This window comes from Natrix helvetica, assembly GCF_964273705.1.
Source record: "Natrix helvetica genome assembly, chromosome: 3".
Lineage (NCBI taxonomy): Eukaryota > Metazoa > Chordata > Lepidosauria > Squamata > Natricidae > Natrix > Natrix helvetica.
The window spans coordinates 172,295,137-172,319,430 of NC_138549.1; the positions used below are offsets into that span (position 1 = coordinate 172,295,137).

At 46.7% G+C, this 24,294-nt stretch overlaps 1 protein-coding gene across 2 annotated transcripts in view; it reads left to right on the top strand.

Moving 5' to 3' along the window:
- Window positions 1-6,955: 6,955 nt before the first annotated feature.
- The window catches only part of RGS19 (regulator of G protein signaling 19), a 69,536-nt gene continuing 52,197 nt past the window's right edge, over window positions 6,956-24,294 (top strand). Inside the window, exon 1 of one of the 2 annotated variants that reach the window (XM_081949822.1) lies at window positions 6,956-6,976. The gene's annotated coding sequence lies outside the window, so the exon portion shown is untranslated. Of the gene's footprint in view, window positions 6,977-23,980; window positions 24,120-24,294 lie in introns of those variants that run through there. The other variant, XM_081949821.1, reaches the window with a different exon arrangement.

Sequence of the window (24,294 nt, forward strand, 5' to 3'; positions counted from 1 at the left end):
CAACTGCCTCCTACTGCCTACACACAGGTAAGCAGCATGGGCTGCTCAGAGAGCTCCGAGGCTTCGCAACCACCGCCCCCTAAGTGGGATTGAGTCTCTCCGCCGCCTCGATGCACTGTGAGCTCAGAGGGCAGGGGGGTTTCAGCAGCCAAGAAAGCGGCAGATTGCTGACTTGCTCCCTTGGCTGCTGCCTCCCCCCCTCCCCCCCATGGAGCTCACTGGCAGTGAACAAAACAGTGCACTCTTCGGACCCTCCAGCTCTCCTGAGTTCAGCTTGGTGCAACTCGGGTTGCTGCTTTCTTTGGCCTTTTTTTAAGAAAACGTTTTACAGCACATTTTATTCCCCATCTCCAATCTGAAACATAAATTTGCCAAGCCACGACCACAAAATAAGCCACACCCACAGAACTGGTATTAAAAAAATTCTGAAAGCCACCCCTGCAGGCACATGCATGCAAGCTGTGTGTGCAAGCAAAGTGCATGCGTGGAAGGCACGCACGCCCACAAAGCAAGTGTGCGCACACATGGCAAACCAGTGGTAAACTTCTGTGAAACGCATCTCAGCTCTGCTCCACCTTTGAACATGTTTATCCGTCACTGGTTAAAAAATTTTAGGGCTCTGTTATGGTCGTAGGTCGAGGACTAATGATTGAGCACGTGCTTCCTGATACGCTGACGAAAACAATTTCATGTTAGAACTTGGAAAATGTTTAGCTCAATGATCTGACCGCAGGCCTGACTAAACCAGCATGCTCTAACTGGAACTCACCGCAGGTTTTCCTGAAAGTATAGGTAGCCCTCAAATTACAACCGTCCAATTAGGGACCGAAGGTACAACGTCCCTGAAATATGTGAGTTACGACCACTTGCGACCGTTACGACTATCCCTGGGGTCACATGATCAAAACTGGGACGCTTGGCAACTGACTCGTACTTACGACGGTTGCAGCGTCGTCACTTGATCTCCTTTTGCGAACTTCTGACAAGCGAAGTCAACGGGGAAGCCAGATTCACTTAACAACCGTGTTACTAACTTAACAACTTGTGGTGATTTGCTTAACAACTGTGTGGCAAGTACCAGAATCTTCGCACCATAATTTTGAAGAGGTAAATTTTAAAAAAAACGTTTTTGCACTCTGCAGGCCTCCCAAACCCTCTGCACGCCTCGTTTTTTGCAAAAAGCATACAGAGCTTTGGGAGGCTTGTAGAGGGCTCCTGGAGGGGGGGGGCAAAAACGAGGAAATAACGACCTGTTTTTTGCAAAAACAGCCCATTTTTTGCAAAAAAAGGGGCATGCAGAGCTTTGGGAAACTTGTAGAGTGCTCCTGGGCGCTGGGGGGGTGCGAGCAAAAAATGGTCCATTTTTTGCAAAAACAGCCCATTTTTTTGCAAAAACAAAGTGGGGCATGCAGAGCTTCGGGAGACTTGTAGAGTGCTGCTGGGGGTTGGGGGGGGGATGAGCAAAAATGGCCTGTTTTTTGCTCATTTTTTCCCTCCCCAGCCCCTAGGAGCACTTTGCAAGCCTCCCAAAGTCTCTGCATCTCCATTTTTGCAAAGGGGGAGAGTTTTCAGCAAACCAAAAATACTGTATTCAGTGTATAAGACGCACCCAGATTTTCACCCTCTTTTTGGGGGGAAGAAGGTGCATCTTATACTCCGAAAAATACGGTAAGTTCGTAAAATGGGGGCAAAACTCACTTAATGAATGCCTCGCTTAGCAACTGAGATTTTGAGCTCCATTGTGGTCTTAAGTTGTATGATAACAGCTAGGTGCCCTGGTATTTTCTTCCTGCTCCTAAATACAGAAGCTCATTCAAGCGTAAGATCAAATATGAATCACTAAAGGTAGTTCTCAATTTACGACCGTTCGTTTAACGAACGTTCAAAGTTACAACAGCACTGATGTAGTACAGGTAGGCCTCGATTTACGACCACAACGGAGCCCAAAATGTATTTTGTTAAAGTGACGAATTTGTTAAGCGAGTTTTTGCTTGAGTTGCCACGTTTGTTAAGTGAATCCTTGCATTTGCTAAATGAGTGATATGATTGCTAAATGATTCTGGTTTCCCCATTGACTTTGTTCGTCAGAACGTCGCAAAAGGGGATCCCGTGACCCCAGGACACTGCAACCGTCATCAATACGAGTCAGTTGCCAAGCGTCTGAATTTTGACAACGTGACCCCATGATCAAAATACTCATGAGTCTGTAAAATGGTCATAGGTCACTTATTGTAGTGCCATTATAATTGTCAACTCACTAAATGAATCGTTTTAAGTTCAAGGATTACCTGTACATCGGACAACAATTCCAATCTACGACGGCCCGTTGGCTTTATCAGCTTGTAGATGATAGGATTTATTTCCTACAGAAAAACAGTTGAATTTAAGGAATGCAGGGATTACAATACAATACAATACAATAGTAGAGTTGGAAGGGACCTTGGAGGTCTTCTAGTCCAACCCCCTGCCTAGGCGGGAAACCCTATACCGTTTCAGACAAATAGCTATCCAACATCTTCTTAAAGACTTCCAGTGTTGGGGCATTCACAACTTCTGGAGGCAACTTCTGTTCCACTGATTAATTGTTCTCACTGTCAGGAAATTTCTCCTCAGTTCTAAGTTGCTTCTCTCCTTGATTAGTTTCCACCCATTGCTTCTTGTTCTACCCTCAGGTGCCTTGGAGAATAGTTTGACTCCCTCTTCTTTGTGGCAACCCCTGAGATATTGGAACGGTGCTATCATGTCTCCCCTAGTCCTTCTTTTCATTAAACTAGACACACCCAGTTCCTGCAACCGCTCTTCGTATGTTTTAGTCTCAAGTCCCCTAATCCTCTGTTGCTCTTCTCTGCACTCTTTCTAGAGTCTCCACGTCTTTTCTACATCGTGGTGACCAAAACTGAATGCAGTATTCCAAGTGTGGCCTTACCAAGGCCTTATAAAGTGGTATTAACCCTTCACGTGATCTTGATTCTCTCCCTCTGTTTATGCAGCCTAGAACTGTGTTGGCTTTTTTGGCAGCTGCTGCACACGGCTGGCTCCTATTTAAATAGTTGCCCACTAGGACTCTAAGATCCCTTTCACAGTTACTACTACTGAGCACTGTACCACCTATACTGTGCCTGTGCATTCCATTTTTGTTGCCTAAATGTAGAACCTTACTCTTTAAAGTAAGGAAGGATATTGTTGAGGCAGGAATTCCAACCCTGAGCAAAAGTGATCAGAAGTGATCCATTAAAAAAAAAAAACAGAGTCCAACGTTCTCCATTCTCCACCGAAGGCAAAAGATTGTGTTTTGTTCTACCATCATATATTTGTTGGATCGAAAAGCTGTAAGATGGCAGGCCAATTGCAGACAAATTATTAGCCTTCCAAAAAACAGACTGACCCAGAAATCCATTTTGAGCCAATAAATAAACTAGAAGTTTTTGAGATCACAAGCATTTGATTAGCATTCGAGACATAATTACATTTCCCATCTGCTCCGTACCGCCTTTGAAGATGTTGGAGCCATCTAATTGATCTGACAGTGAAAGGCAGACATATATGAATCTGCATAAACCCCATTTCATGCCTTCTAAGCCAGCAGAGGTCAAGACATCAGTGGGGGTGAATTCCACCAGCCAACCATTTTATAAATAAATCTTGTGTCCCAATTTCTGTTACTTGTGAAATATCCTTGATGTGCCAGATGTAATTTTAACTTAATAGGTAAACCAAGATCATTTAATAATGAACTCAACTTTTATGTTTAAAATAGTTATCCTTCTTTCCTTTCCTCCTCCTCAACTTCCGTCATTTCTTCCTTCATCTTTCCTTCCACCCTCCCTCTTCTTCCTTCCAGCCCTTCCTTCCTCTTCCTCTCTCCTTTCTTTCTTCCTTCCATTCTTCTTCGTTTCCATCTTCCATCTATTCTTCTTCCTCCCTCCCTTCTCACTTCCATCCTTTTTTCCTCTTCCTTCCTTCCTCTTCCTTCCATTCTTCTTCCTTCCCATCTTCCATCTATTCTTCTTTCTTCCTCCCTCATCTTCCTTCCATCAATTCTTTTCCCGGCTTCCTTCCTTTCTCCCTCCCTCTTCTTCCTTCCTTCCCATCTTCCATATATTCCTCCTTCCTCTTCCTTCCACCCATTCTTTCCCTTCTCCTTCCTTCCTACTTTCATCTTCCTTCCTTTCTCCCTCTTCTTTCTTCCTTCCATTCTTCTTCCTTCCCATCTTCCATCGATTCTTCTTCCTCCCTCTCCTCCCTCCCTCCTTCCCTTCTCATTTTCCTCCCTCCCTGCCTTCCCACCTGCGTTTCCCAACTATGCAGGTCATAGCTGACTCAAAGATGCTTTTTCCAGAAGGCAACTGGCCTTTCTCTCTCTCTCTCCCCCACCCTCCTGAAAATATTTCACTTTTCATCCAAGAAGCTTTTTCAGTTCAGTTTTATTCAAAGGGAAATCAAACCAAACAAAGTCCAGTTGCCTTTTGGAAAAATCACCTTTGGGTTCCCTCTCCTTTCTTCTCATCTTCTCTCCCCCCTCTCCTCTCTCTTCTCTGCTGCCAGGGAGGGCACAGTATTGATTTATAGTATGTTGCTCTTTGTCAGATGGGCAAGTCCTATGAATCCGATCAATCAATCAATGGCACAAACTCTGTATTTTGTGAACTCCAATGAAAGCGTTGGTTACAAACCAGGGGATTTATTTATTTATCTACGCCACGTCCTTCTTGTTCTTGAGATGTACAAAGCCCTCCCTGCTCCGCTTCTCTTGCATAACAACAGACCTGCGAGGTCGGTTGAGGGGAGGGAGAGAGAGAAAGAGAGAGGCAGAGCAGAGACAGAGAGAGGAAAAGAGAGAAAAATGACAGAGAGAAGAGGAAGAGACAGAGAGAGAGAAAAAAGTGACAGACAAAAAGAGAGAAAAGAGACAGAGAGATAAAAGAGACAGAAGAGACAGAGAGAGAGAAAAGAGATAGAGAGAAGAGAGGAAACAGAGAAGAGTCAGAAGAAAAAGAGACAGAGAGAAAGAGAAAACAGACAGAAAGAGAGAAGAGGCAGAGGAGACAAAGAGAGACAGAGAAGAGACAGAAGAAAGAGACAGAGAGATAAGAGATAAAAGAGACAGAGATAAAAGAGACAGAGAGACAAAGAGAGACAGAAGAGAGACAGAGAGAAAAAAGAGACAAGAGACAGAGAGAAGGGAAAGAGACAGAGAAAGAGAGAGATGCGAGAAGAGAGGAGATAGGGAGACAGAAGAAAAAGAGACAGAGAGAAAAAAGAGAAAACAGACAGAGAGAAAAGAGACAGAGAGGAGAGACAGAGAAGCAAGACATAGAGAAAAGAGAGAGACAGAAAAAAGAGACAAAAGAGACAAAGAAGGGAAAGAGACAAAGAGAGAAAAAGAGAAAAAAGAGAGACAGAGAGACAGAGAAGAGACAGAAGAGAGACATAGAGGAAAAAGAGAGAAAAGAGAGAGACAGAGAAGGGAAAGAGACAGAGAAGAGACAGAGAAAGAGAGAAAGACAGAGAAAGAGAGAGAGAAAAAGAGAGACAGAGAAGAGACAGAAGAGAGACCTAGATAAAAAAGAGAGATAAAAGAGACAGAGAGAAGGGAAAGAGACAGAGAAGAGACAGAGAGAAAAAGGGAGAAAAGAGACAGAGAGAAGAGACAGAAAAAGAGAAGAGAGACAGACAGAGAGAGAAGAGATAGAGACAGAGAAAAAAAGAGACAGAGAAGAGACAAACTCTCATCGGGTAGCCTGTCGCGTCCCCCAGAACCCCACTCTGTGCCAGTGATTTAGTAAAGCATCCCCCCCTCCGACGCAAAGGAAAGGAGGCCACGCAGCACTCCTTTCCTTTACGCTAAAGTTAATAGACAGCGCGATGGGAAAGAGGGGAGTGAGTGAATGGGTGAGTGAGTGAGTGAGTGAAAGTGTGTATGTGTGACCTCACCCCAATTCAACCCTGCTCGGACCTTCGCGGGTGGTCGGTCGGTCGGTCGAGCGAGTGGGGAGCGCACGCACCCCACCCTGCCAAGAAAGACACGTGTCCGCTCCCCCCTCCCCCCACTTCCCCCCCAGCCGCGCGCAAAGCCTTTGATCCGGACCCCAATCTCAGCCAACGGGGATGGGAGGGGGAGACGCCGCGAGCTCCAACTTTCTCCAAGCTGGAAACTGGGGGAAGGGAAGAGGAGAGGGGGGAGGAAAACTGAAAGAAGAGGAAAGGGGAGGCATCTGGTCTGCCCCCCCCCCCGCGCGCCTGTGTGCATGTATGTGCATGTGTGGGGCGCGCGCCCGCTTGGCGTGGGGGGGTTCAAAGCCCATCTCTCCCCCCTTTTTTTGCCGGCGGGGGAGTTTTGCAATGCAGAGGGGGAAGGGGTTGCAAGGCGGAGGGGAAGGGGATTCCTTTGCAACGCCGCCCCCCCCCCTTCCTTCCTCCTTCCAACTCCCACCCTGCAGCTTCTGGTTGGCAGGCGTGCGGGGGAGGAGGAGGAGGAAGAGGAGGGGGGGTGGAGAAGAACTGCGGAGGCAAGCCCCGGTGGGCTCTTCCACCCACTCCTCCCTCCCTCCCTCCGGCTCCCCGATCTTGCAACCCCCCCCCCCCGCCTCCAAAGACGACCGGGCAAAGGGGGTGGCGGTGGCGGCTTCGTTTGACGCGGGGAAGTGGACCGCGGCTTTTAGGAAGTCAATCGCTGGGGCCGGGGGGCGCGTGCGCAGTGGAGACCCTGCCAGCAAGGGATTTTTTTTTTCCTTTAAAAAAAATTTTTTTTTGCCTTTCCTTTCCTCGCCCCCCCCCCCCCCGAGCTTGCTTTCCAACAGACCCCCCCTTCTCTTTGCTCCAAGGGGTGTCGAGATCTGGAGCGTGGGGGGGGTGGAGGTTGGGTGGGGGAGTGGGGAGAGGAGGAAAGGAAAAGAGGGGAGGGGGGAGATCGGGCACGGATGCGCCGGGATTCAGCCGCCGCGGAGGCTCGCGGGGGCCTCGGAGGCAGGGGGAGGTGAGTAGGGGTCCAGCCCTTTTTTTTATTCCCCCAATTAGTAGGACTGTTTTTAAAGGTGTGTGTGGGGGGGGGGGTTGCACAGCCAGCGATCGGTCCGGAGGGAAAGCAAACCACTCGGGGCAGGGAGGGGGTGGTGGAAGAAGGGGTGTTCCCTTGCGGGGAGGGGTAGAGACAGAAGCGACGGGGGGGGAATAGCACCCCTAAAGCCCCCCACCCCAATCCCCCTACCCAGCGCCCTTGGGCTCTGCCTTGTGTCCCTGCTTTGCTTTTGCACCGGTGGGTTCGGTTGGGGTCTTGAATGAGGACACGGACACACACACACCGGGGAGATTGTGTGTTGGGGGGTAAAGCGACCAAGTCCCACGCATGCAAAACACACACTCCCTGGCGAATGCAGCAAGTGTGCCCGTTGCAACGGAGCCCTCTTCTCGTTTGCGAGGGGAGGGGAGGGGTGGGGGAAGGACCAACCGGGCTGGGATGGGGTGGAAGTGGCGTGTGTGTGTGTGTGTGTAGAGAGAGAGAGAGAGATTAGCCCTGCATTGCAAACCCAGCCCGGCTGCCTCCCTGGGAAGCGCGCAAGCCTCCAAAAATGAAAGCCATGTGCGCTGCGTTGCAAGCAATTGCGCGGCGGAGACCGGAAAGCAGGGCGTCCCCGGGCGCCAGGTTGCAAAAGCTGGGGCCCATCCGGCCTTGGGGGAAGTGGGGGTGGGTGGCTCCTGCTCGGGGTTGCCAGCTTTGACCCGTGGCGGGTGACTGTCAGCCTTGCGCGACCACTCCGGGGCGGTGGATGGGTAGGGGACTTCACCTCACCCTCCCCCCGGAAGGAGGTCTCCTGCGTGAGCAGGGGGTTGGACTAGATGACCTCCAAGGTCCCTTCCCGCTCTTGTTACTGATTTATTTATTTATTTATTTCGTCAAGCCTGAATTAATAGCAGGTCTAAGTATAGACGCGAGGATGAATGCATGAAATGGATAGGAATACAAGGGAAACCTGCAGGGCCCTTTAAAAGACCTCTTAAGGTTGAGGTCGACAGGAGAGGGTCTTCATTAAGGGGGAAGTTGGGGAGGGGGCTTGGGGATGAAAACCACAGACTCGGGGAGTGCATTTCCAGGCATTGGCCGCTCGGCTGCAGAAGTCGCCTGTTCTGCAATCGATTTAAAAATTTCAATTAAATTTAAATGATGAAAGATGACTCTCCCCCACCCCCTCCCCACAGCCGAAGGCTTCTACCTTCCCCCCTCCGCTGGGTTGGGCTGCATTCACTTCTGCGCCTCCTCTTTGCAGTGTGGGGGGGGAGCAGGGGGGGATTTCCCTTCCTGGATGCTGCGAGAAAAAAGGGGGTTCCCTTCCTTTGCCAGCCGCCCCACCCTGGATTGCTGGGCATTCTCCGCCAGAGGAGGAGTAGGGAAATCCCTGCCTTTTGCAAGAAGGAGAGCCAGAGAAGCATCGCTCCCCCTTTTTTAAAATTTTTGCAAAGCGGGAAACCTTGCCACGGGATTTCCCACCCCCATATCCCCCTCCTTTTGGTGTCATCCCCATCCTCTTGTGGAATCCCGGCTTAAGTGGCAAAGGTCTCAGTCGTCTTCTGTCTCACGTCCTCGCCTGCCTTGTCCTGTGATGGCTGCTCTTTTTTTCTTTTCTTTTTTTTTGCAGCGACCTGGGGAATCGCTGGGAGGAATCTCACCCTTGGGATCCCCGCGGAAGGGTGTTTTCTCATTATTCTTAATAAAGTTTTTTATGTCTTTATTTTTACGCATCTCATTGCGCGAACGGTTTGATTCCTGGGTGTCGTACAGTTCAGTACCGATAAACATAACAGCGTTATTCCTAGTAATTTCCATTTTTCATTTTTAGTTGGACTCGCCTGTCGTTTCTACTATCCTCTTTCAATTCTAAACCTCCTCATAGTTCTACCATGCCATCTTAACATCCGTTTTTGCTGTTCCCCCCCCTCTAATTTCTACCTCTACGTTAGCCCCCCACCATCCCCCCTTCCCCTATCATTCTAATATCCAAAGACGTGATTCTTCTTTTTTTTTTTCATTATTCAATATTTTAATATTCCCTTCTACCGCGTTTCCCCCAAAATAAGACTGGGTGTTATTTTCTTTTAACCTCCAAAATATGGCCTTGGCCTTATTTGGGGGGGGGGGCTTATTGTTTTGGGGTTGCTCTCTTGCAAGCGGGCTCCCGAAGAGCCTGGCGCAGGGACGGGAAGACGCGGCCACACCTCAGGGGCGAACGGCTCTGTTGCGCTGTCGGTGACGACGCTCACGAGCAGCTGCCTGGCAACCCCGCTCTCCTGGGCAGAGCGCTACTCACTGACCCAGCGGTATCCCGAAGGCGCAAAGCTGCGTGAGCACCTGGCCCTCTCTTCCCTGGCTCCTGCCTTAGGTCGGTGAGTGGCTCTCTACGTGGCCAGAGTGTGGGGGGGATTGTCCAAGGGGCTTGTTTTTAGGGTAGGGCTTATATTTTTGCCCACCCCAAAAATCTGGCGTGGCCTTATTTTCAGGACATGTCATATTTCCGGGGAAACATCGGTAGCATCCATCGTGGTCCTTCAAGCATTTATCAAGCAACTTCACCCTAGCTTTTCACTGTTAAATCACATTTTAAATACATATTTAATAATACCCGTGTACAGATTCTGTTTATCTAATTTGCAAACTTTTTTTTCAGCCTCTAAATTAAATTATACCGGCGGAGGAGGGTTTTTTTTTTTTTTTGCCTTTGCCTTAAAAGGGATCAGTGGTTTGGAAAAGGGGTCGGGGGCTGCATCCAGTCGGTTGCCAAGGCAAGCAATCACCGGTGTTGTTTCGCCCCTTTGCAGTTTGTGTCTGTAAAGGGGGGGCGAATAGCTGAGTCGTGCTTTTTCCAGGGCTGTTGCAGCCTCGGTCATTCTGGCAGGTCATAGATTTGAGGATTGATTTTGTAATGTGGGGCATTGCTCCTGCAGCGTGTTAAATCTGGGTGGATTTGAGGTTGTCTGTCTTTTGGACCTAACAAATGCAGCTGGATTTGTCTCTTTTCATTGTCATGCAATACAATCAGAATAGAGCCGGAAGGGGAAGACCCTGGAGGTCTTCTAGTCCAACCCCCTGCTCCAGCAGGGCCTATACCGTTTCAAACTCTTTGAAGTGGCTGTCCAATGTCTTCTTAAAAACTTCCAGTTGTTGGATCACCCACAACTTCTGGTGGCAAGCTGTCCCACTGGTTAATTGTCCTATTAGGAAATTTCTCCTTCATTCCAGGTTGCTTCTCTCCTTGATTGGTTTCCATCCATTGTTCTTTTTTCTCCTGCCTTTGGAGAATAGGCGGACCCCCTCTTCTGGGGTCTGCACTGACATCGGGGCTGCGTGCAGCATGCCAGAAAACGGCCCGCGCAAAGAACAGAACAGAATAACAGAGTTGGAAGGGACCTTGTAGGTCATCTAGTCCAACCCCCCTGCTCGAGCAGGAGACCCTACACCATTTTTGACAGATGGCAGTCCAGTCTCTTCTTGCAAGCCTCCAGGGATGAAACTCCCACAACTTCTGAAGGCCACTTCTGTTCCATGGGTGGATTGTTCTCACGGTCAAAAAATTCCTTCTTATTTCCAGATGGAATCTCTCCTTGTTCAGTTTCCATCCATTATTCCTTCAGGTGCTTTGGAGAATAGCTTGACCCCCTCCTCCTCCCTGTGGCAGCCCCTCAAATATTGGAAGGCTGTTATCGTGTCCCCCCCTGGTCCGTCTCTTCACTAGACTAGCCATGCCCAGTTCCTGCAACCGTTCTTCGTATGTTTTTGTCTCCAGGCCTTTAACAATCTTAGTTGCTCTTCTTTTTTTTAACCCAAGCTTTCGACATCTCTTTTTCTTTCATATGTCGACCAAAACTGGATGCGCTACTCCAGGTATGGTCTTAGTAATGTGCCATTCGGTGCAACTGGAAAGCATCACATTGTGGAAAAATAGACCCGCACTTCACCTCTTGGCCACATAAGTGTGCAACGTGGCTTGTGTCATCCTGCACTCTCTTTTTTTTTTGGCAACATCTGAGTTCCAGAGGGAATCCAGATTAAGCCAGGAATGGCCAGTGGCAAGACAGGGAGGCATCTAATGGACAGAAGTGCTTTGGTGTGTATGTATTTGTGTGTGTGTGATGACAAGAGTGGTGGCGTAGATGTCCAAAGCATGTGACTGTCATTGAAAAAGCTATCAACAAGCCGCAGGGTTAGAAATGCCCCTATTGACAGTGGTTGGTGTCACTGAATGAATTCCATGTTGACCTCTGGAATTCCGCTGTTTCTCTCTCTCTCTCTCTCTCTTGTAAAGAGTTTTATTATTTTTTTCCATCTTTCCTTCTGCAGGGTGTCGTCTGGGTACAAATATTCCCTGTGCAACATGGTTCCTCTTTTGCCACATCTTTCGGATTCATCTTAACATTATTTCCCTAAGTTTAGTATTATAATATATTGAGCATTGAAACATCATGGAACTCTCCATTTCTCTTCTTGATATCTTCTAGTAATAATACCATATCGACATTAAACATCGTTATTCTCATCATACGCATACGAGCAGTTTTCGTCTTATTTATATCTCTGTGTATTATCTACTTATTTTTTTAGCTTTCTTCATTTCCAAACTCCTCCCCCCCCCCCCCCAATCATTGGTAAAATACTTCCCAAATCATAAAATATTCAGTTTGCTCTTTCTCCTTAATTGGAATCCCACTGTTTCTCAATCTGCATGTATGGATATCAACGCTCAGGGGAATTCTGGGAGTTGAAGTCCACAAGCCTTTTTAAGAGTTGCCAAGGTTGGACATTCCTTATGTCAGTGATGGCTAACCTTTTTGTCGTTGTGTGTTGAAAGAGTGCGCGCCGCCTCCCCTGCACCCAGAATGGGATATGTGTGCAACACACACACACACACGCACACAACCCGTGCCCCATTTTTGACCTGGAAGGCCTCTTGCATCAACCTCGAAGCCAAAATGGGGTGTGGGTGGGTGGGCTGCGTGGAACCCCAAAATGCAATGCGAGTGTCCCCCGCGCATGCACCCTGTCCCGTCCCCCGCATGTGTCTGTGTACCAAGTTTGGTTGAAATTGCTCGAGGCATTCCAGAGTTATGCTGGAACATACATACATACAGCCATTTTATTAGATTTTAAAAAATAATTAAAAAAGATAAATTGATAATATAAATATGACATAATAATATAATATAAATATAAATTATATATATGCTGGTCTTGTTGTATTCAGGTCTTTTCCCATGTAAGATTGAGATTGTCTTGGCAACGTTTCGGCGAGGTCCCACTCGCCATCTTCAGGCTGGTGTTTTCGGCTTAAAGCGTGGTCGGAGCTGTCGTCTTTCTATAAATCTTGGTGGGTGGGTGGGTGTGGAGTGCTGGCTTTGTTGCTGTAAGTGGGTTGATTGGCTGTGTAGTTGCATCCTGATTGGTAGATGGAGTTGATGTTTGTAGATTGGTTGGCTGTTTTGTATCATCCTATGTGGCTGAGGTGCTGGCTGTGTGTCCGTTGTTCTTTTGTGTTGTAACGACCTGGGTGGTGGGTGGGGTTCGTTTGTTGACTAGGGCTGGTTTCCAGATGTCTGGTAGTTCTGTATGGATGTCTATGGAATACAGGTAGTCCTCGACTTACAACAGTTCATTTATTGACTGAAGTTGCAACGCCACTGGAAAAAAAGTGACTGATGACCGTTTTTCACACTTAACAACCATTGCAGAATGCCCGTTGTCATGTGATCAAAATTCAGACGCTTGGCAAGTGACTCATATTTATGACGGTAGCAGTGTCCCGAAGTCGTTTGATCCCCTTTTGCGACCTGACAAGCAAAGTCAATGGGGAATCCAGATTCACTTAACAACCTGCAGTGATTCACTTAACAACTGTGGGAAGAAAGGTTGTAAAATGGGGCAAACCTCACGGAACCTATGTCTTGCTTAGCAATTTGAGGCTTGATTGTGGTCGTAAGTCGAGGACTAGCAGGGTTTCTCAGCCTTGGCTGCTTTAAGATGGGCAGACTTCAACTCCCAGAATTCCCCAGCCAGCTGTCTGGGGAATTCTGGGATTTGAAATCCACTCATCTTAAAACTGCCAAGGTTGAGAAACATTGCTTTAGAACAGTGTTTCTCAACCTTGGCGACTTTTAAGTCCTGTGGACTTCAACTCCCAGAATCCCCCAGCCAGGAATTCTGGGAGTTGAAGTCCACAGGTCTTAAAAGTCACCAAGGTTGAGAAACACTACTTTAGAACAACTCCCTCGGCCCACTCTAGATGTAATTGCACTATACTTCCCATCACCCACCCCCAAACTGCTTGCTAGGACTCCTGGACATTGTAGTTCAGGCAAGAAAAGGGATTTTTACAGCCTGTCAGAAGGCTGTCCTTTGCAAAACACCGTAGCCGCCTGCAAATTGTTTGAAGTGACATTCATCCCGTTCTTGCTTGGGGGGAAAAAAAAATCAAATCTTATTACCCGGGGTGAATATACCATTCCGGCTTTCTTGAATTCCATCGGCCAAATGACATGGCTTTGGCATTTCTTGTCTTGTTGCAAATTTCAGGGATGCAGAGTGTTTATGACAGTTTGCAGAGGAAACAAAAAATGAAAGATGCCTCTTTTTTTAATGCTGTCGAATGCCTTTTAGCCTCTCCGTTTGTGAAGTTGTGTCCAGGTAGATTGGACCGTTTGGACCTTCCCAAAATAGAGATGGATCTGCCTTGAAAGTAGCTCATGTTGATCAATTGAGCAGACTCAAACACTTATTTTCTGTTTTGTCATAAAACGCTTTAGTATAATCCTAGACCTGGGAGGTCAAACTCAAGGCCCGAGGGGCAGGATGAAGCCTGCGGGGTGCTTAGATCTGGCCCGCAGGGCAGCCTGGAACCAGCAAAGGGACCAGCCTACGTACTGGGGGCCCGAGATTCGTTTTCGCTCGCAGAGAGGCTGCAGGACTCCATCGTAGCCCAAAACGGTCTCCGTTTTCGCTGGCAGAGGGCTCTCCAAACAATGTAAAAACCAAAGGAGAAATGTTTCCCCTTTTGCATTTGAGCATGCAAGAAGGGACAGGAAAGAGGAAAGGAGAAAGGGAAAAGAGGAAAGGCAAAGAAAAAGAAGGGAAAATGGGAAGAGAGCAAGTGGGGAAAAAGAAGGAAAGAGGGGAAGGAAGAAGGAAGGAAAATGAAGAGGGAAACAAGAAAAAGGAAGGAAGGAATTTATAATAAGAGTGAGGGAGGGTCTCAGAGAAGTCCTGCCTTAGCACTTGGCCACCAGGAGAGGAGGGGAAGAGCGGGGATAAGAGAGTGAAGTAGAAGTGAGGAAGACTAGGAGAGAGAGAAGGAGTGGAGAGTGGAAGGGGAAGTAGAGAAGAGAAACGGCAAAGGGAAGAAAGGAGGTAGGGAGGAGGAGAGAGGGAAATAGAAGGGAGAGGAGAAGGAGAGAGAAGGAGCGGAAAGAGGAGAGAGAAGAAGGAGAGAGGAAGGGGAAGTAGAGAAGTGGGATGGCAGAGGGAAGAAAGGAGGTAGGGAAGAGGAGAGAGGGAGAGAAGGCAGTGCTGTTGTGGAACAGATATGATGTATGGAAAGCAGAAGAGCAAATGAGAGTTATTGCGGATAGATGGTGAGAAGAATTGATATAATATTGGATAATACCTGACAGTGTTTGTCAAGATGTAATGGTATACTTGTGGATATTTATATGAAAATTAAAAATTTAAAAACGTAGGAAAAAAATGAAATTGAGTTTGACACCCCTGCTCTTGACCATCCATTAAACTCCGTATTAAAAGAAAGATTATTCTTTTTGCTGATGCGCTTCCAGCATTAAATTCTTTTGAAAGACTCAACAAATGGCTTATGATCGTTTTATGTTCTGGAGGTTGGACGCGTTTTGTTCAGTTTACCCAATTTGAAGTTTGCGGTACCTGGGTTCGAAAGATTTTGCCCTGTGATGCCATTTCACCCAGTTAAAGTTTACAGGAATGAGATTTGTAATAATATCTACAATTCACTGTGTCAAACAAAGCTTAAAAAACAAATTTATGATGAAACCCCTCCTCCCCCCCCCCCCAAGAAATCAGGCAGTTTTTACAACAGAGTTTGCACGTAACTAAACCAGCTTTCTACAACCGTTTATGTCCGTGATGGCGAACCTATGGCACGCGGGCCACAGGTGGCATGAAGAGCCCTGCCTAAGGGCATGCCAGCTGTTGCCCCAGCTCAATGCCGTGCATACACACATGTGCCTCCCCTCCAACCAGCTGGTTTTCGGGTCTCTTCTACACATGCACAGGGAGAGGGGCATGTGTATGGGGTGGGGGGTCATGTGCCCATGAGGGGGTCGCGCTCGCATGCACGGGGTCATGTGCCCATGCACGCATGAGCTTTCGGCACTCTTGCCGAAAAGGTTAACCATCACTGGTTTATGTCATTGGCGTAATACTGTCATGGTTTAAACTGGTTTATAGGATGGCATCATTCAGCAAGGGCATCGCTCAGTTTAATTGGCAGATGGGAATAAGGGACACTCGAATGGCATAATCGGCCACTTAAATCAAGATTTCCTTTGTAATTCAGTAATGAGTTAAAGTGCTCCTCGCGTGCACTGCACCAAATTGAGTTCAGGTACCTGCTAATATTGCAGTGGCTTCTGTTAGCGTCTGGCCATTATTAACGGCTTATATTGCTCCTGATTTAGGCTTTCAAAAGAGTTCTTTTTTATATAAAAGTTTTTTTTAATTATTTTTAATTTTCACATCCTTCTTTACATGCTGTAGAAAGTGTATCAGTTGGTTACAAAAAGGACTTTCGTGCATCTCTTCCACAGTCAACAAACATAATTCATATTAACTCAAGTATTTTAACTCAGATATATTTATACACGTTACCATCATCATACCTCCATTTTCATTTGACTATAATTGTTTAAACGTCCTTCATCATAAAATATATCAAGATTTAATACATAACCACATACTGGCATTTCATTTACTATTTCTAAAATCCTCCAATAACACTGAATCCTTATGTCCTATTCTAGTTAAACATCCATAATATTTAATAACAAAGTTTTCTAATCCTTCTTTCCAAATCAGTTTACAATTTACATCCAATTTCCTTATGTTGTACCCATACCTGTATATACGTTATTATCATTATCCCTCCTTTATTTGACTATATCCTGTATCATAACATTTCCCCCCCTAATAATCAAGACTTAGCTGTATCTAACTTAATTCCTTTTTTTTAAATTAACCTTTATATATATAATCCAAAAGGGTTTCTAATCTTCCTTTCATGGGTACCAGTCAATATTCATATCCAATTATTGGCATTCAAAAGACTTCTAATGCTGGAAGCATATCAGCCAAAATAATAATCTTCCTTTTAATACAGAGTCTTAATCTATGCCCTAGGATTATCTTGCGACTGCAGCTGTTGTGTAACCTCTCTGGCCTTTGTTTTAATGAGCAGTTTCGATGATAATGCAATAATTATAGTCGGCAATAATTGTAGAGGCCAAAACAATTTCTCCCTGCTCAGTTATGAACGACGGAATTGGAGAAAGATCAAGTACAGGAAATCCTCGGAGTAGGAGCACAGTGGAGCCCAACATTCCCATCGCTACGCGAGACAGCTATTAAAGGAACTTTGCCCCATTTTATGACAGTCGCTGTATCCCCAGGAACATGGGATCCCCTTTGGTGTCTTGCTGGCAAGGGAAGTCCACAGGGAATCCACGTTTCACTTTAACAACGGTGTTACTAACTGAACAACTGAAGCAATGGTCTACTTGACAAGTGAGGCTGTAAAAATGGCAAAACTCCCTTCACAAATGTTTCACTTAGCAACAGAAATGTAGGGCTCGATTGTGGCCATAAGTCGTGGGCTACCTCTTATGATACCGCAGCTCTGAAACGTTTGTGGACGAGATCGTCTCCTTGGGTGAGAAAATTGGGATTCCAGCCGGCCGTTATTCTTAAACCATTTTTGCTTGCCAGCAAGGTTTTTAAAAAAGGGAGTGGTGGCTTGGAAGCCAGCCCCCACCCCCCCCTCTGATAATAATTGCTTTGCTTTTTGCAGAAGACCAAGGTTGCAGTGTGCCTAGAAAAAGCATGGATGAAGGGGAAGATAATTATGGGAGGATTGAGGTTTAATCCAGGATTGATCGTGGTTTGGAGTAGGACAATCCCATTGTCTGTTTTTTTTTGCTCAAGCTGCAGGGACAACTTAATGGCCCAACCATTAAATTTGAGGGTCTTAGCATTTAAGACCTATAGCAGTGATGGCTAACCTTTTTGGTGCCGTGCCCAAAGTGCGCACTCAAGCATGCACACAACCCCAAAATGCCATGCATGCGTCCTGCAACCCCCACTGGCCATTTTTGGCTTCCAGGTTGGTGCAGGAGGCCACCTAGGCCCAAAACAGGGGCGCAAGGGCGGAACCCCCAAAATGCAATGTGAGCACCCCCCCACACATGCGCCTTCCCCATATGCATGCGCACGTCTCCTGCATGCACCCCCAGACTCCAGGGTGGAGTCTAGGCAACTGAATGGAGCTTAATGTTTTCTGGCCGGATGCCCTTACTGTCACCAATGCGGAACTTTCTTCCGCAGTTATATTCTCATTGTGCCCAGAGAAAGAAATATCTGTTTCTACCTAGGATCGAACTTACAGCCTCCTGATGGTGAGGTGAGAGCTCCCCCTATAGGCTCACGGCACCACTCTGAATTCCCCCACACAACGTGTCCAAAATAAGTGAGACCCAGTGGCATGTCTGGTGTTCAGCGACCCCTTATTTGCTTATTAGTCACCTTTACTGTCCAAGGCACGGTGGTCAAACTCGTTGTGTCACATGACATTTTGTGATTTTCTTTTTTTGCCCCCTTGGGGGAGGTGGGTTGTGCGTGATGCATCCGTCCCGTGGGCCGCCCCAGTCCAAAGGGTGAAATTAGCAGGTTCTGGAGAACCGGTAGCGGAAATTTTGAGTAGTTTGGAGGACCGGGAAATGCCACCTCTGACTGGTCCTAGGAGTGGGGAGGGCATGGGGATTTTGCCGTATCCTTCCCCTGCCATGCCACGCCCACCATGCCACGCCCACAGAAGCAGTAGTAAAAAAAAAAGAATTTCACCACTGGTCCAGTTTCACGATGACAACGATGGAGAAGTAGTAGTTTTAGTCGCCATGATGTAAAAAAGATGTGGAGACTCTAGAAAGTGTGCAGAGAAGAGCAACAAAGAGGATTAGGGGGCTGGAGGCTAAAACATAGGAAGAACGGTTGCAGGAACTGGGTAGGTCTACTTTAATGAAAAGAAGGACTAGGGGAGACATGATAGCAGTCTTCCAATATCTCAGCGGCTGTCCCAAAGAGGGAGTCAAGCTATTCTCCAAAGCACCTGAAGGCAGGACAAGAAGCAATAGGTGGAAACTAATGAAGGAAAGAAGCAACTTAGAACTAAGGAGAAATTTCCTGACAGTGAGAACAATTAATCAGTGGAACAACTTGCCTCCAGAAGTTGTGAATGCTCCAACACTGGAAGTCTTTTAGAAGAGATTGGACAACTACTTGTCTGAAATGGTTTAGGGTTTCCTGCCTAAGCATGGGGTTGGACTAGAAGACCTCCAAGGTCCCTTCCAACTTGGTTATTCTATATTCTAAGTAGAACTGGCTATCCTTGAGGAAGAGGTCATATACATAGAACCAAATACCAAACAACAAGAATCCAGGTGTTGACACCATCCCCCCAAAAAACCCCATGGAATCGGAAGAACAATAATATTGGGGAGTATTTTTTTCCCCCAGAAGGCTAAATGCGGTCTATTATTCTTCTGTTCCTTGATCCTTTGCTTCTGGCTGTAGTGACTTCTCCGGTCTTGGAGATTAAATCAGGTCATAGAGTCCAAGGTTAGACGACATGTGTGGTCTCCACAAGGTCCCAGAACTTGGCCCCAGATCCTCCAAGGAAATCTCAGCAGCTGTCAGCTGTCCCAAGTAAAGCAGACAGGAAGCAGGATGAGATGAGCTAATTCTGCTTTATTCCGAGGCTGCATTGAATGGGATCTTGCGAGTCTGACGGCGCAAATTTCGCAGTGCCCCTTCATTGTTTGATGCATTAAGATGGGTCTTTCCCCATGTTTCTTTTCTCGGGTCTTTTAGCTACCGGGGGCTTCTGCCTCTCTGGTCTGATCGTTTCCTAGGCAGCATCTCTTCTCTCCCTCCCACGAGGTCATTCACATGTTCCATTATGGCCTCTGCTTTCTCTGTCTCCTGCTCTTCCACTTCTTGGCAGAAGATCAAGCTAGGAGGTCCCCAGCTGAGGGGACAAAGGCTTGTGAAAGTCAAGGAGGACTTGAAGGTTGTTGGGGTGGGTAGATGGATGGATGGATGCATGGATGGTTGGATACCGGAGATGATAGATAGATAGATGATTGATAGATAGATAGATAGATAGATAGATAGATAGATGATAGATAGATAGATAGATAGATAGATAGATAGATAGATAGATAGATAATTGGGTGGATGGATGGATGGATGGATGGATAGATGATAGATAGATTAGATAGATAGATAGATAGATAGATAGATAGATAGATAGATAGATAGATAGATAGATAGATAGATAGATAAATAGATGGATATGATGGGTAGGTAGGTAGGTAGGTAGGTAGGTAGGTAGGTAGGTAGGTAACATTAACAGAATAGCAGAGTTGGAAGGGACCTTGTAGGTCTTCTAGTCCAAACCCACCAACCCAAGCAGGAGACCCTACACCATTGTATCATCAGACCCTACACGCTGATGATACTCAGCTGTATATTTCAACCCCAAACCACCCCAACGAGGCTGTTGAAGTGATGTCCCGGTGCTTGGAAGCCGTCGGGGTCTGGATGGGGGACAACAGACTTAAACTCAACCCCTCCAAGACCGAGTGGCTGTGGCTACCGGCACCTCGGTTCAGCCAGCTGATTCCATCGCTGGCCATAGGGGGCGAACAATTGCCCCCTGTGGAACGGACGCGCAATTTGGGCGTCCTCCTTGATGCCCGGCTGTCAATGGATGACCATGTGGCAGCCGTGGCGAGGGGGGCGTTCCACCAGGTTCGCTTGGTGCGCCAATTGCGCCCCCTACTGGACCGGGATGCCCTATGCACGGTCACTCATGCGCTGGTGACGTCCCGCCTGGATTACTGCAACGCTCTCTACATGGGGCTGCCCTTGGGACGCGCCCGGAGACTGCAGTTGGTTCAGAACGCAGCCGCGCAGGCTGTGATGGGGAGTACGAGGTACTCCCACGTAACACCTCTCCTGCGCGAGCTGCACTGGCTACCTGTGGTTTTTCGGGTGCGTTTCAAGGTGCTGATTACCATCTTTAAAGCGCTCCATGGCACGGGACCTAGTTACTTGCGGGATCGCATCCTCCCACATACATCCCTGCGGCCAATTCGCTCACACAGGGAGGGACTTCTCCTGGTGCCGTCCACTAGGCAATGCCAGCGGGCGACACCGAGGAGTAGGGCCTTCTCTGTGTTGGGCCCAACCCTCTGGAATGACCTCCCCCCCGACATTAGAACCACTTCTGACCTCCGCTCCTTCCGGCAAAAATTGAAGACTCACCTGTTCCGATTAGCAGGCCTGGCATAATTACAACTGTCCCTCCTGGCAAATGTATTATTATCTGGTTATTTTAGGGTTTTTTAATCTGTTGTGTCTGTTTTAGGGATTTTAAAAAATTATATTTATTCAGCTTTGTACAGTTCTTTTAATTGCATTTTAACCTCCTCCAAACTGTACATATTTAATTTTTTATTGTATTTTTGTGATATTCTCTATGGACTGTACACCGCCCCGAGTCCCTTCTGGGAGAGGGGGCGGTCTAGAAGCACAAATAAATTGAAATTGAAATTGAAATTTACATCTACATGGATAAATAGAGATAGGTGGATGGATGGATATATGGAGACAGACATGGATGGAGGGATGTGCTCTCACTCCTCTTTATATTTTTTATAAATATGTGTGTGTGTGTGTGTGTTATGTATGTATGAATGTATGTATGTATGTATATTTGTTTTCGTAGATTTTCACGGGTGTAGGTATGCTGGTCTTGTTGTATTCGGGTCTTTTCCCGTGTAAGATTGAGATTGTCTTGGCAATGTTTCGGCGAGGTCTCACTTGCCATCTTCAGGCTGGGTTTTGGGCTTAAAGCGTGGTCGGAGCTGCCGTCTTTCTATAAATCTTGGTGGGGGAGGGTGTGGAGTGCTGGCTTTGTTTCAGTAAGTGGATTGATTGGATGTGTAGCTGCATCATGATTGGTAGATTGGTGCTGATTGGTGCTGGCTGTGTGTCCATTGTTGTTTTGTGTTCTAACAGCCTGGGTGGTGGGTGGGGCTCGTTTGTTGACTAGGGCTGGTTTCCAGATGTCTGGTAGGTGGGAGGTATTGTCACGTTTATTCATGTTGTGGGGGTGTTTCTCTATTTTGATGGCTTCCATAATTATTCTCCTGTTGAAGTGTTCAGTTTTGGAGATTAATCTGGTTCCTTCAAAATTAATTTCATGTCCTGTAGCTTTAAAGTACTGGAAAAGGGAGGAAGTTTTTTCTTTTTTTTTCTTACTGCATTCTTGTGTTCTGTGATGCATGCATTTATTCTCCTGTTCATTTGTCCTATGTATGTTGCCGGGCAGATTTTGCATGGTATTTCGTAGACTCCTTGGTTTTCTAGCTGGATTTTGTCTTTGGGGTTTCTTAAGATGTTGGCTATTTTTTGGTCAGTGCCGAAGGCTGCCTTGATATTGTGCTTGTGGAGAATTTTGCTGATTTTATCTGTGGCGCCTTTGATGTAAGGGAGCTGGGCGATGCCGTTGTCCTGTTCTGTGTCTTGGTTCGTGGGAGGTGTCTCCCTTTGGATTAGGTTGGTAATTGTGTTTTTGGGGAATCCGTTGGAAATTAATAAGTTTGTAATTCAGTTTTCAGGTGGTCTTTGTTGGCTAGGCGTTTGTTCTGGAGATGAGGGTCTTGGCTATAGAGTTGATCTGTGCAGGGTGATGATGGGATTGTGCGTTTAAGTAGCGGTTGTTGTGTGTTTTTTTCCCCAGTAGATGGTATGTCCTAGGGAGCCATTGGGTTTTTTGTAGATTAGGACGTCCAGAAAGGGAAGTTGGTTGTTAGCTTCTATTTCCATAGTAAATTGTATTTTGGGGTGTAGCCTGTTGAGATGTGTGAGGTAGTTGTCCAGTTTTTCTTTCCCATGTGGCCAAATTACAAAAGTGTCATCTACATATCTAAGCCAGAGTTTGTGTTTGTGTTCAGATTTATCTAAGGCGTTGGTTTCAAAGTGTTCCATGTATAGGTTTGTGATGACGGGTGAGAGGGGTGATCCCATGGGTGCTCCTTCTATCTGTTTGTATCTTTGTCCATTACGGATGAAATGTGTTGGTTAGGCAGTGGTTGGTCAGATCTAGGATGTGCTTGGGGGGTTGTATTTACAATACAATACAATACAATAGTAGAGTTGGAAGGGACCTTGGAAGTCTTCTAGTCCAACCCCCTGCCTAGGCAGGAAACCCTATACCGTTCCAGACAAATGGCTATCCAACATCTTCTTAAAGACTTCCAGTGTTGGGGCATTCACAACTTCTGGAGGCAAGCTGTTCCACTGATTAATTGTTCTAACTGTCAGGAAGTTTCTCCTCAGTTCTGAGTTGCTTCTCTCCTTGATTAGTTTCCACCCATTGCTTCTTGTTCTGTCCTCAGGTGCCTTGGAGAATAGTTTGACTCCCTCTTCTTTGTGGCAACCCCTGAGATATTGGAACACTGCTATCATGTCTCCCCTAGTCCTTCTTTCTCTTAAGCTAGACATACCTATTTCCTGCAACCGTTCTTCATATGTTTTAGTCTCCAGTCCCCTAATCATCTCCTAATAATCGTATTTGTTTTGGATAGCTGTCAGGGTTTCTTTAATAGGCACTTGGGTGAAGAGGGATATGACATTGAAGCTCCCGAGTAGGTCACTGGGTTGTAGGTTTTGTTTCTTTATTGTTTCTATGAAGTGGAGTGAGTTTTGTACGTGTGAGGTGATGGATTCTGCGTAGGATTGGAGTTTTTTGGCGAGGAATTTGGCAGGATTCTGTAGAGGTGAGCCTATGGAGCTGACTATGGGTCTGAGTGGTGTTCCTTCTTTGTGTATCTTGGGGAGGCCATAGAGCTTGGGGCATCTGGAAGATTTCTCTCTGGGGATGATTCTTTGCTGGATCTCCTCACTGATGGGAGAGGCTTTTATTTTGGATTTGGTGGTTTTTTCCAGGTAGGTGGTGGGATCTGTGTTTAGAGGTTTGTAAGCAGGGTCTTGGAGTAGGTTGGATAATTTGGCTTGGTAGTCAGAAGTGTTCATCACCACCACTGTGGCGTTATCTTTGCCTGCTTTGAGAATGATTATGTTGTTGTCTTTCCTCAGGTTGGTGAATGCTTTTTCTTCTTCTTGCTGTAAGTTGCTTCTGGGTGGATTACTGGAGCAAAGGACATTGGTGACTGCAAGTCTGATTTTATTGGCTTCATCTGGGTTGATTTTGGTGAGTGTAGCTTCAACTCCGCATATGATGTCTTCCGTGGGGATGCATTTAGGGGCGACTACAAAGTTGAATCCTCTGGAAAGGATTGGTTTCAGCTGTGGTGAGGGTTCTGTCTGATATGTTGTGTACTGTTTGTTTCATGAGTTGCTGTGGAGGTGGGTTGGGCTTCTCTTGTTTTTCTAGTCTGTGGAGTTTGTTGGTGTGTCTGTCTGTCTTGTAGGAGGTTTCTGTTTCGGCTCTCCAGAGGGCTAGTTGTTTGGATTTGTCCCAGAGTGCTGGGTGGATTTTGTTGCTGAGTTTGAGGTGAAGAGTGAGTAGGTCCCGGTTGGTTTGGTCTAGTAGGAATCTTTTCCTGTGGAGTTCATTTCTGATTAGGGCTAATTTAGTTCTTTTCAGGATCCTTTCTAAGGTTTTTGAATGGAATTTTAGTTGGAAGCATGTGGGGATCAGGCTTTTGTCTCGGCAGTTGCTCAGGAACATGAGGTGACATAAGATGGTGATTCTTCGGACTTCGAGTTTTTCGTAGGTCCTGATCTGCAGGAAGGTTTCCTCCCCGTAGAGGTAGGATATTTGTTTTCGTAGATTTTCATGGGTATAGGTATGCAGGTCTTGGCGTATTCGAGTCTTTTCCCATGTAATATCTTGGTGACATTTCGACGAGGTCACACTCGTCATCTTCAGGCTGGTGCCTTTGGCTTCGTGCTTGTGCGAGCAAAGCGTGATCGGAGCTGCCATT